This window comes from Lutra lutra, chromosome 8, assembly GCF_902655055.1.
Source record: "Lutra lutra chromosome 8, mLutLut1.2, whole genome shotgun sequence".
Lineage (NCBI taxonomy): Eukaryota > Metazoa > Chordata > Mammalia > Carnivora > Mustelidae > Lutra > Lutra lutra.
In genome coordinates, this window is record NC_062285.1 from 18,941,139 (window position 1) to 18,953,626 (window position 12,488).

Below are 12,488 nucleotides of genomic sequence, written 5' to 3' on the forward strand. Positions count from 1 at the left end.
ATGCTCGGTTTATAAGATGGTCCAAAGAAGTATTGATACTTTTGTAGAAAATAACTCGAAGTATTGCTAACAAAAGCAGCAGGAAGGTCTGGGTGCCCGGCCAGTGATTACCCTGCAGAGCTTCTAACCAGTGCCTTTTCTAGAGCTCAGGGTGGTGGGAGCAGTGCCTTGAGGTATAAGAGGTTCTCTCTGTCTCAGTGACCCCTGATGACAGTTTGCCGATTTACTGGTAAGGACAACTACCTCCACTCCACCGAGTGTTCTTGGGTGAGAGAAGATGAGGCAGGGGGGCGGAGGGGGGGAGCATGAATATAGGATGGAGACCAGGGAGGGATGTAACCAGAAAGGAATGCAAGTGACCTGTTCCCAAAGCTGCGGTGTCCAGATTTTACCCAAGTGCAATGTAGACACATTGATGAGTTTTTTTTTTTTAAGATTTTATTTATTCATTCGAGACAGTGAGATATGGAGAGAGAGAGCATGAATGGGGGAGAGGCAGGAGGAGAGGGAGAAGCAGACTCCCTGTTGAGCCGGGAGTCCGACATGGGGCTCGATCCCAGGACTCCAAGACCTTGACCTGAGCCGAAGGCAGATGCTTAACCATCTGAGCCTTCCAGGCGCCCTATATTGATGAGTTTTAAACTTAAGGAATGGAGACCCCAGATAGGGAGTTTTGAAAGTTCCCTTTGGATGCATGGTGCAGAGGCAAGGTGGAGGGGTTAGCGGGAAGGTATTGCAGTGGTCTGAGTGAGGGACGGCAGTGGCTGGATTAATGTAGTGGTGGGTAAGAGTGGGTTGGATTTGAGATATTGAGGAAAGAGACTCATTCACTTCTGTGGCTGGGAGTTGGGTGGAACAGGGTGGAGGAAAAGGGAAGGGAGAATGAGAGGAAACTAGAGAACGAAAATTCACTTGTTAATTTTGCCTAGCTATGTCATGAGGTGGGTAGACTGATAGAGAAGTAATCATGTACTTATAAACTATGTATTCTTCACTTAGAAAGATAAGAGGGTTTGGAGCTCTGGTTACAGTATTTAATCAGGGATGTACCTTTCCTGGGACTGGGATTAAAAGGTCTCAAACCAGGGAAGTGTTTAGGAAGCTGGGAAACTTATGGTTGGGTGAACTGATACCTAATTTTGGGTCTGTCCTTTAACTGGCAGATTGCCTAGCTGTTGCATATACTTTTTATATTTAATCCCTTAATTTCTTTTTGCATTATTTCCAGAAGTGTTGGGAGCCTGGATTACTTAAACTTAGAAAACATATTTTTTAAAGGTTTCAGGTTTCATACAGTGATTTAAATTTAATTTTAAAATATGATATATTATTATTTGGGGGCAAATAATATTTTCCCCAATATTCTTGAACAAATACTAGGGATAAGCAGGGAGATTTGGCTTGAGTTCCAGATAAAATCAGAGAAGTAATGATTATTCTTTTCATTGCACTGCTGAATTAAGGAATGGTACTTCATAACCCATACAAGGTTCACAGACAATGTGTTACAGCAAATGATGTTTGGCCGGAAACTTTCAAGGGTAGTTTTCTGATGCTTTTGTTCCATTTGCCTTTTAAGCCTGGATGCTAGTTGGAGCAGACAGACACCACTGCTATCAAAATGTTATCCACCTCTGGTGCGAGGCCTTTTGGTTGTTCCAGTTTCAGGCAGAGCAATTGCACAGCGATTGGAATTGGTGGAATTAGCCTTTATCTGGCTCAGGCTCCACCTCTCTCCTCCTCGCCTGGCTGGGGGGGCCAGGGTACCCCAGTGGCTCTCTCCTCTCCTGCAGTCAGCCTGCTGGCTCTTTGTGTGAGCTGTTATCAATTTCAGTGGCTATGGTTTGTTACTTCTATTTGTACTATAACTAGAAATTTGATAAGGTTATGTGCCTGTCAAATGATTTAGATGTCAGGTGGAGATGCACCAAAGCAATTTTGACAAGTCAAACATTGGTGCAAAGAGGGGGGACGAGGATGACCTGCCCGCAGAAGAAAGTAAAATCTCTTATAGCCTCGCTTTCTTTCCCTTTTAACTTTAGGTCAGTACTTGAACCTCTTTAATTTGTTCCTTCTTAAGTGAATGTGACATGGTGACTTCCGGCTTCTATCTAAAGGGCAGGGATAGGGAGGCCTGCCTTTGGAGGGTAGATGCTGGCATTTAAGGACCTTTGACTTCGGATGTTCTGATAAAAACATCTGGGGCTGGAAACTTTTATCTCTGACTGAAGCTGAGATTAAGGTCTTAGAAGACAAGATTTATTAATGCCTGTGTCTCTCATATGCATGTATCACAGAGAGCCTAGTATTTTAAAATCTTTTTTCTATGACTTCTATAGTTGCCACACAGTGTTACATTAGTTTCCAGTGTACAACTTAGTGATTCAGCTTCTCTTTTTGCTAGCTACATTTATGGTGAGGATAACCTACCATCTGTCACCATACAGTGCTGGTACAGTATTACTGAGTCTCTTCCCTATGCTGTGCCTTTTATTCCTGTGACTGATTCACCCCATAACTGGAAGCCTGTATCTCCTACTCCCCTTTACCTAACTTGCCCACCTCCTTGCCCCTTCCCTTTGGCAACCATCATTTTGTTCTCTGTATTTACAGATCTGATTCTGGTTTTTGTTTATGAATTTATTTTGTCTTTTAGATTCCACATATTAGTGAAATCATGTATTTATCTTTCCAGCCTAACTTATTCCACTAGGCATCATACCCTTTAGGTCCATCCATGTTGTCGCACATGGCAAGCTCTCATCCATTTTCATGGCTGCATAATGTTCCATTATATATATTATATACCACATCTTCTTTATGCATTCATGTATTGATGGTCACTCAAGTTGCTTCCATATTTTGGTTATTGTAAATTATGCTGCAGTGAACATAGTCGGACATATATCTTTTTGAATTAATGTTTTTGTTTTCTCTGGGTAAATACCCAGTAGTGAAAGTACCAGATCATATAGTATTTCTGTTTTTAATTTTTTTTTAAGCAGGCTCCACATTCAGTGTGGAGCCCAATGTGGGACTTGAACTCATGACCCTGAGATCAAGACCTGAGCTGAGAGCAAGAGTCATGTGCTTAATTGACTGAGCCATCAAGGCACCCCTTTATTTATTTATTTTTAAAGATTTTATTTATTTATTTGACAGAGATCACAAGTAGGCAGAGAAGCAGGCAGAGAAGCAGGCAGAGAGAGATAGGAGGAAGCAGGCTCTCCGCCAAGCAGAGAGCCCGATGCGGGGCTCGATCCCAGGACCCTGGGATCATGACCTGAGCCGAAGGCAGAGCCACCCAGGCGCCCCATGCCCCTTTATTTTTAATTTTCTGAAGAACTCTTCTACTATTGTCCACAGTGGCTGCACCAATTTACATTCCCACCAACAGTGCACAAGGGTTCCTTTTTCTCTACATCCTTGCCAACACTTATTATTTCTTATCTTCTTGATTTTGGTCATTCTGACAGTGTGAGGTACTATCTCATTGTGATTTTTTTAAAGAATTTATTTGACAGGGCGCCTGGGTGCCCTCTCTCTCTCTCTCTCTGCCTGCCTCTCCGTCTGCTTGTGATCTCTCTCTGTCAAATAATAAAAAAAAAATCTTAAAAAAAAAAGAATTTATTTGACACAGAGAGAGAGAGAGACAGAATGAGCTTTTGGGGGGAGGGCGGTTAAGGGAGAGGGAAAGGCAAGCTCTCCATGGAGCAGGGAGCCTGATATGGGGCTTGATCCCAGGACCCCGGGATCATGACCTGAGGGGACGGCAAATGCTTAGCCGACTGAGCCACCAAGCCTCCCCCATCTCGTTTTGATTTTGATTGGCATTTCCTTGATGATGAGTGAGGTTGAGTATCTTTTCATATGTCTATTGGCCATCTATATATCTTCTTTGGAAAAATATCTATTCAGTTCCTCTGCCCATTTTTAAATCAGGGTTTTGTTTTTGTTTTTTTTTTTTTTTTTTGCGTGCTGAGTTGTATAAGTTCTTTATATATTTTGGATATTAACCCCTTACTGTTTATATCATTGGCAAATATCTTCTCCCATTTAGTAGGTTGCCTTTTCATTTTATTGATGGTTTCTTACATTGTGAAAAAGCTTTTTATTTTGACATAGTCCCCATAGTTTATTTATTTTTATTTTTTAAAGGTTTATTTATTTATTTATTTGTCAGAGAGAGAGAGAGAGGGAGAGAGAGCAAGCACAGGCAGACAGAATGGCAGGCAGAGGCAGAGGGAGAAGCAGGCTCCCTGATGAGCAAGGAGCCCGATGTGGGACTCGATCCCAGGACGCTGGGATCATGACCTGAGCCGAAGGCAGCTGCTTAACCAACTGAGTCACCCAGGCGTCCCCCCATAGTTTATTTTTGAGGAAACCTAGAATTTTTAATAAGCTTTAGGCACCTTCCTTTTAGGTGGAGGTAAAGGCCCAGGCTTGGCAACGTATGTTGTTGTCCTGCGTTCTGTGGTCCAGATCGTGATCCCAGGAGCATTGCTCCTTGGCTTGTCATACTGTCTGTTGAACGAGGAAGCAGTTAAGACAGGAATGATGGGTTTACGTTTCTTAAATACTTTGTTTTTTCCTTGATTGATTAAATAACATGTATCTCTGAGCTTTCATGATATCTGCATCTCTTTTCAGCTTACATTGAATCAGTGTGTGTACACACACACACACACACACACACAGCTTTGCTGTGACATCTGCCTCAGCAGGACATTCCCCATTTTGCCAGTGGGAGGTTGGGCAGTAGATACCTGAGGAAAGGCTGATGTGATCAGGAGGTCCTGCTGGAGTTGTGGGCACACGTCTAGTATTCTGCCCCTGGGTTTTGTGAGGTTATGGAATGAATGTAGGTATTCAGTGTAACTCATCTTGACAGGGATTTCATTATACTCTGCAAGCACAGTTCAAAGAAATAATAAATTTATATTCAGGGGAGTTTTGTTTGAGTTTATTTAAAGAAATGAAACACGCACCATCACTGTAATAGCTCTTGCTACTGGAGTATTGATGGTGCTGACAAAGAGAAGACTCAGACCAGATGGTTTCCAAACAGTGGAACCACCTGGCTCTTTGGCAATGCTGGCGTATCCCTGTTTCTCAAATAGCTATACTCTCATGGACTGTGAAATGTGTAAGTGAGACATTCATGGGCTCAGGCAGAATGACATCCCAGAATCTGAATTACTAAGAGTCTTATTAGAACACTTACCCGCGTCAGTTCAAACCAGCTCCTCTCTTCCACTTCCATTACCTTTAGAGTTCCATTGTTTTCTTCTTACTCTTCGTGACTGTAAAACCCAGGTATTTATTTCCACATTGCAAAGAAATGAGTTATACTGCTTCTTGAGATATATATTCTGGAGGGAAAAGAAAGACCTTTTGTCCTTTTGGGTAATGGACTCACCCAGACCCTATTAGTGTTTCAGACCCAAGGGGAGTCACTTAAGTCAAGTTAGCAAGGGAACAATAGAATGGCACCTGTAGCACATGAAATTACACTAAAATGTGAAACTTGAAACTTCATAAAAATACAACCAAGATAAGATATTAATCAGTGTGCAGACTTATGCAGTAGTTTTTCTCATTATAATGTTAAACTTGGGAAATCCCTTGAATTCTTTTAGTGTTTGATTTTTCATGTTGGAAATCAGAGTTAATTTAAAAGTAAAAATATTGAATAATCTACAGAACTAAGTTGGGGCTTTAAGGAAGACAGCAATCATTTTAGGGACAGAGGGGGCTCAGTTGGTTAAGTGTCTCACTCGATTTTGGTTCAGGTCATGATCTCAGAGTGGTGAGATCAAGCCCTGTGTGGGGCTCCTCACTGAGTGCTGAGTCTGCTTAAGATTCTCTCTCCCTTTACCCCCCCCACTTCCCTCCTCCCACCACCACACCCACTCTCTCCTCTCCTCAACCATTTTTTTAAAAAGATTTATTTATTTATTTATTTATTTATTTGAGAGAGAGAGAGAGAGAGAGAGAGAGAGCAGGGGGAGAGAGGGAGAGAAGCTTGAGCAGACTCCTTACGGAGCTTGGAGCCTGATGAAGGGCTTGATCTCATGACCTTGAGATCATGATCTGAAATCACCACCAGAGCTGAAACCAAGAGTTGGGTGCTTAACGGACTGTGCCACCAGGCGCCCTGACAGCAGGGATTTTAAAGTTTCATTTTGAAGTACTGGAGTTACCTTATTTACCCACTCATTTGATGAATGCTTACCAAGCATCTAATTGGTTGTGTCTACAACCATTAAACAGCCAGTAGTGGCTAATGTATGTCACATGTAAGACAATTTAAAAATTATTTAAGATTTTGTTCATGCTGTTTTTTAAAAATCTAATCTTTTAAAAGAAATAATGGTATATTTTCATTAAAATTGCATTTCAGTCTAAGTGAATGAAGTTTACAAAATGTTTGAATCACTGTCTTGTAGCATAATATGGTAGAAGGAGCAAAGGCTTTGGGACAGCAGATCTGGGTTTGAATCCTGACTCTGCTGCTTATAAGATGCTGGTGCTTGGCTTGTGTCTTAATCACTAAGCCACAGTTTCCTGTATTAGTTAGGGTTCTTGGCTGCAAGGGATGGGAAACCCAACCTTTGCTGAGCAAAATGATAATTTCTTTGGAGAATATTAGGGTACAAAAATTCAAGGGTAGAAATGTACCTGTTTGAGCTTTAGGGGTGGTAGGAATCAGAAATCAAATGCCATCAGATCAGGACTCTCTTTCTGCCAGATGGGCTGCATCCATCCCTCTTGATTCTGGTGGTGGTAAACATGCCTGTAGACAGTTCCAAAGTTTTATATCTTAGAGATTTCACTGGCAGAGGCCGAGACTCACTCTATACTTTAGGTCCCAGTTCCCAAATCCCCCCAAACATGATGACTTGGACTGGCATAGGCCAGATGATGACTACCTTTGGGTCCATTCGATGGTGGTGAAGGAAGTGGGTCATGTAGGAAAATGGCACCTTTTGAGCAAGCATCAATAGATGGAGTGAGGCATGAAACCATTACAAGAAGGATGGAGGTTTTGGGTGGGACCAGACAGTGGGTTTCCATTACACTTCTCATATGTAAAAAATGGTAACGTAAATATCTCTTTTGCAGAGTGATTTTGGAGATTAAACAAGAGAGTCTGTCAAATGTCTAGTATAATGTTAGTCTGATACCTTGTAGCTCTTGAATAAATCCCAATTGCTATTACAGAGCAGGGAGGCAACAAACCAACATTTCTCAAAACTGACACCTGCAATCAATGTGAAACTCTCACTCTTCACTAAGAATCCTAGGAAACCATAATTCTTCACTTCATTCTTCAACATTGCTCATATATTTGTTTCTAATCATTTCTTTCTTGTGGAAGACCTGAGTTACTACTGAGTTTCTGATTGCAGCATAGATATGTTAATAACCTATACAAATTTCTAGGCAATTTATGTTTTAAATAAAATTCTGTATTAAGAATTTAATCTCCGGGGCACCTGGGTGACTCAGTCACTGAAGTGTCTGACTCTTGGTTTCAGCTCACGTCGTGATCTCAGGGTCGCGAGATCAAGCCCCTTGTCAGGCTCTGCACTCAGCGGGGAGTCTGCTCCAGGATTCTCTCTCTCCCTCTGCCCCCTCCCTGCTCTCTGTTTCTCTCTAAAATAAATAAATAAATCTTTAAAAAAATAATTCAATCTCTTAAATTTTTTTTTGATTAAAATATCTTGCTGTGATCCATGGGGTTTTCTGGCTGGCAAAGGCGGTCTGTCACGGAAGCTCTTCTCAGTGTCATTTGTGCATGCATTAAGTATAATGCATTTAGATTTATTCTTCTTCTGCTTTCTTTTTGTTTGTTTTTGCTGTGTTACAGGTTTTATTTTCCTGTTTTTCAGTTTTGAAGATGGGGAAGAAGCATGTTTTCTTATAGGAAAGCAGTCGGTGTTGCCCCAAGGAGAATGCCATTGCAGGTGTGGGAAGGTTGTTAGGACCAGTTTTAATGACATTGTCAATCTGTTAGGGAGCAGGCACATGTAAAAAAAGGGAAGAATCATCTGTCACTTTCATCAGCTGTGACTCTGAGCTTAAGGATGGGTGATTTTCACTTTCATGACTGTTGTGTGTTTGTTCAGCTGTTTGCATTTGCTTGATTCTTGATTTTATCCTTATTTCTTTTCTTCTCTGTAGTTTGGATGTAGCTTTCTTTCCTGAGTTACAGATTTCCTAATTAGTTTTTTTAAGCTGGAAATTACCCATTTTCTGATACTTAGTAATTTAAAACATGCATGCAGGAATGTTCCTTCTTGTAACTTACTATTCTCTCCTTAATTTAACCTTGTGTGATAACTTCTGGTTCAAAATAATCTGTGTGTGAATTAGGCTGTTTATATTTAAAAACCCTTATCATGTCGTGGGATGAGACTGGCTCTCTAAAGGATTAAGAGTTAAGAGAACACGTGTCCAGAAATCAAAATTCATAAATTGCCTGAATTATTAAATGTTGTTTAAAAAGGAACATGGCAACATAAAACAGCAGTATTCAGGCTCTGTGAGTCAATTACTCTTCAGTAGTATATCAGGTATTAGAATATTAATTGTTTTTTGCTCCTTTGGTATCCCAACAGTTAACTGGATGATACTTTAGTTTCTGGAAAAAGTTAATCAACAACAAATACTTAGTTTATTCCCCAGAGTAATTTATAACTCATAGACAGAATTTGGTGGATTAGTTACACTTTCCTCCAGTAAAATTCCTGGTGAAAATATGCATTATGTGTATAATATAATTTAGGCTCCAATTTTCTTCATTAATGTAGATATGATTTTCTGGTTTGAATCAATACTTCCATTAATACTTTTTGTATTTTGGGAATGGCATTCTTTCTCCTTGACCTGATCCTTACCAAGAGAAAACATAAACAATTTTTTCTTTCAGAAAAAACAAAACAAAACAAAACCACATATTGGATGAAAAGTGTGATAATTTTTGTCCCTTTTATGGAGCTGTAAGTTCCATTGCAGATAATGAATTCGCAAAAATTTTAAGTCACGCAAACCTTTTGGTATCTTCTACTAAGAAATATTCAATTAGTTCCACTTTCCTCTCTGCTTATTTATAGGACACTGTCTCTATCTTATGTGTATTTGGTTTGACTTTTTTTTTTTTAATTTTATTTATTTATTTGACACAGAGAGAGAGAGAGATCACAAGTAGTCAGAGAGGCAGGCAGAGAGAGAGGAGGAAGCAGGCTTTCTGCTGAGCAGAGAGCCCGATGTGGGGTGCAATCCCAGGACCCTGAGATCATGACCTGAGCCGAAGGCAGAGGCTTAACCCACTGAGCCACCCAGGTGCCCCAAGGTTTGACGGTTTTTATTTATTTATTTATTTATTTATTTATTTATTTATTTATTTTTTGGCTAGAGGAATTGAAGAATAATGTTTGGGGAGGTGCCAGAGAATGATTTGGTCTCCTATTCTCTCTGTCACTTCCTTTACACTCCCTTTCTTCGTCAATGAAAATGGGCATTGAAATGTGTACCTGCGAGGATTTATCTGAAGATGATATAGGCAAAGCCCTTCTTGGTTGTTTTTTCATTTATTTATTTATATTCTCTTTCAATCCCCTAAAAGACTGAAGGAGCTCCCCAATTCAGGGACCCCTGTGCTGAGATGGGTTGGTTCTCTAGCTATTTGGCTACTGTTAGTAAGTCAAGACGTGCCTGTGGGAGTGGAATGCTGAGTGCTCCTTACACAGCACGGTTGGCCTCCCCACCCTGGCTCTGCTCACATGATGCAGAAAGGGCTCAGTGCAGTGCCTGGGACATAGAGAGCACAGAGATGTCAAGTGTTCTTACCATCATCTCATTGATTCTCACAAAGGCGCTACTGATACTGTTACCATTATGCTTATTTTGTACTCGAGAAAACTGAGGCTCAGAGAGATTAAGTAACTAGCCTAAGGTCACACAGCTATTAAAAGGTGGAGTCAGGGCCCATGATGAGTTTGTCAAAATCCTGTTAGGGTTGTAGGGGTGAATTTCAATGATCTTAGCTTATTGAGAAGTCAGCTAAGTTGTGCAGTTAAGATCTACTTTATGTATTTAGAGTACATGTTTAGAATAAAATGTAGATTTCAATTTTGTTTAAAGATTTTATTTATTTATTTGATAGAGAGGGCACACAACCAAGTGGAGGGAGAGGAAGAAGCTGGGCCCCCCTCCTGAGCAGGGAGCCTGATGCGGGGCTCCATGTGGGGCTTGATCCCAGAATCCTGGGATCATGACCTGAGCCAAAGGCAGATGCTTACCCAACTGAGCCACCCAGGCACCCCTAGATTTCAATGTTTTCTAAGTAAAGGAACTCCAAATCTGTTGCAGCTATATTGCGAATATACATAAAATACTGACAAATCTGTAAATATCAGTAAGTACCTCTGTGAATGTAATGGAAGGCTAATTTAAGGCTTAGAAATCTATGAATTTAAAAAGATTTAATGCTTTTTAATCATGTTTAAAAAGGTAATTAAAATTTTAATTTTATTTAATTAACCATAAATTTACAAATTATGAGATTAATTTAAAGAAAAACGAATTCTCTTTTGAGCTCATTCGACTTAACATTTGTTAAAATTAACTTCATCTTAAAAAATGCCCTTAATCAGATTTTCCTTTGTAATTGTTTAATTCCCATCTAGCATTGTGAGATTAGCCAATTTTCTGCATTTTAGATGTTAAAAATACAAAACCAGATAGTAATCAATCATGAAATAGTTATTAAGCTTTTAATATATGCTTAACATGAAGCAAAATGCAATGAGATAGAAAGAAGCATGTGGTCCACATTCTCTAGTACTGTAAAATCTACAGAACTGTACATGATGGTACGTAATTGAGTGCTAAATTTTGCAGATCGAACTAGGAATTTTGCGTGTAGTTTAAAAATGATGCAACTCTCACAATCCCCCCTTGAAGAAATGTCAAGTATCCATCATGTCATAAAAGATAATAAAATTGGTCATTGGTTTCATTGTATCAGATGGACACTGTTAAATGTATGAAATAAAGAGCAGGATAATATGAATCAGTAATAAATATGCCTGTAGATTTTAGGCCTCCGTTAAACATTTTCTGACAAGGTAAGCTGCTTTAGAGATAAATAATGTTCTCCTTTTGCTTACCCTTCGGCCCCTGGATTCTTCTTAGCCATCTGGTCTATTGTGATAGACCCAGGACCCCCTTGTACTGCTACTATTCCTCGTTAATCCATGTTTGCAATCCCTTTTGCAACACCCTCTCTCCCTCTCCCCATTTCTGTTTTTCCAACCTTTTTGCTTCAACCCTGTGTTGGCCACTGTAGTGAAACGGCTTCATTAAGATGAAGAAATGAATGAGTAACTTAACTTTCCGCATATGGACGCCCGTCAGCCAAGTCCCTCACCATTTATGGAAAACCCAAGTCTGGGTACCTCAGCTTCCCCATCTGGGCTTTTAAAACTCTGACCCTGCTTTCTTTGAAAATGCTTTATTGTAAGATATTTGATCAATACACAATACACAAGAACAGGCAATCCTGCTATAAAACTCACATGGCTATTCCATAAGCCATGTGAGTTTTATAGCAGGATTGCATGTGAATCTACCTTCCAACAATGTGGACATCAGCACCAGTGATGCTCCCCTCACATCTTCCCATGAGCAGATCTCACAAGAGCCTTGGATATTGTCCTTATCAAGTCTCTTTCCCTCCTTTATTTACCGTCTATGTATGTATTCTTTGCATCTTTCCCCTTCAACAGAATGTTTATGAGATTTGTATGTATTGGATCCATGCAGCTGTAGTTCATTTATTTTTACTCCTGGATAATAATATATTATACGAATATAATATAGTTCATTCATTCTCCTGTGGATGGGTACTTGGGTTGTTTCCAATTTTCTTTTTCTTTTCTTTCTTTTCTTTCTTTCTTTCTTTCTTTCTTTCTTTCTTTCTTTCTTTCTTTCTTTCTTTCTTTTTCTTCTTCTTCTTCTTCTTCTTCTTCTTCTTCTTCTTCTTCTTCTTCTTCTTCTTCTTCTTCTTCTTCTTCTCCTTCTCCTTCTCCTTCTCCTCCTCCTCCTCCTCCTCCTCCTCCTCCTCCTCCTCCTCCTCCTCCTCCTCCTCCTCCTCCTCTTCTCCTTCTCCTTCTTCTTCTTCTTCTTCTTCTTTTTTTTTTTTTTAGAGAGAGAGTGTGCTTGAGCCAGGGCTGGGTGAGTGAGGCGTGGGCAGAGGGAAAGAGAGAGAGTCTTTGTTTTTTTTTAACTTATTTTAAAATTATTTTTTATAAACATATAATATATTTTTATGCCCAGGGGTACAGGTCTGTGAATCACCAGGTTTACACACTTCACAGCACTCACCATAGCACTTACCCTCCCCAATGTCCATAACCCCAACCCCCTTCTCCCAACCCCCCTCCCCCCAGCAACCCTCAGTTTGTTTTGTGAGATTAAGA

The 12,488-nt window shown here is 40.1% G+C and overlaps 1 protein-coding gene across 2 annotated transcripts in view; it reads left to right on the forward strand.

Moving 5' to 3' along the window:
* NEBL (nebulette) overlaps positions 1-12,488 on the forward strand; it is a 373,419-nt gene that overhangs the window by 167,957 nt on the left and 192,974 nt on the right. The gene's annotated exons all lie outside the window — the stretch shown is intronic.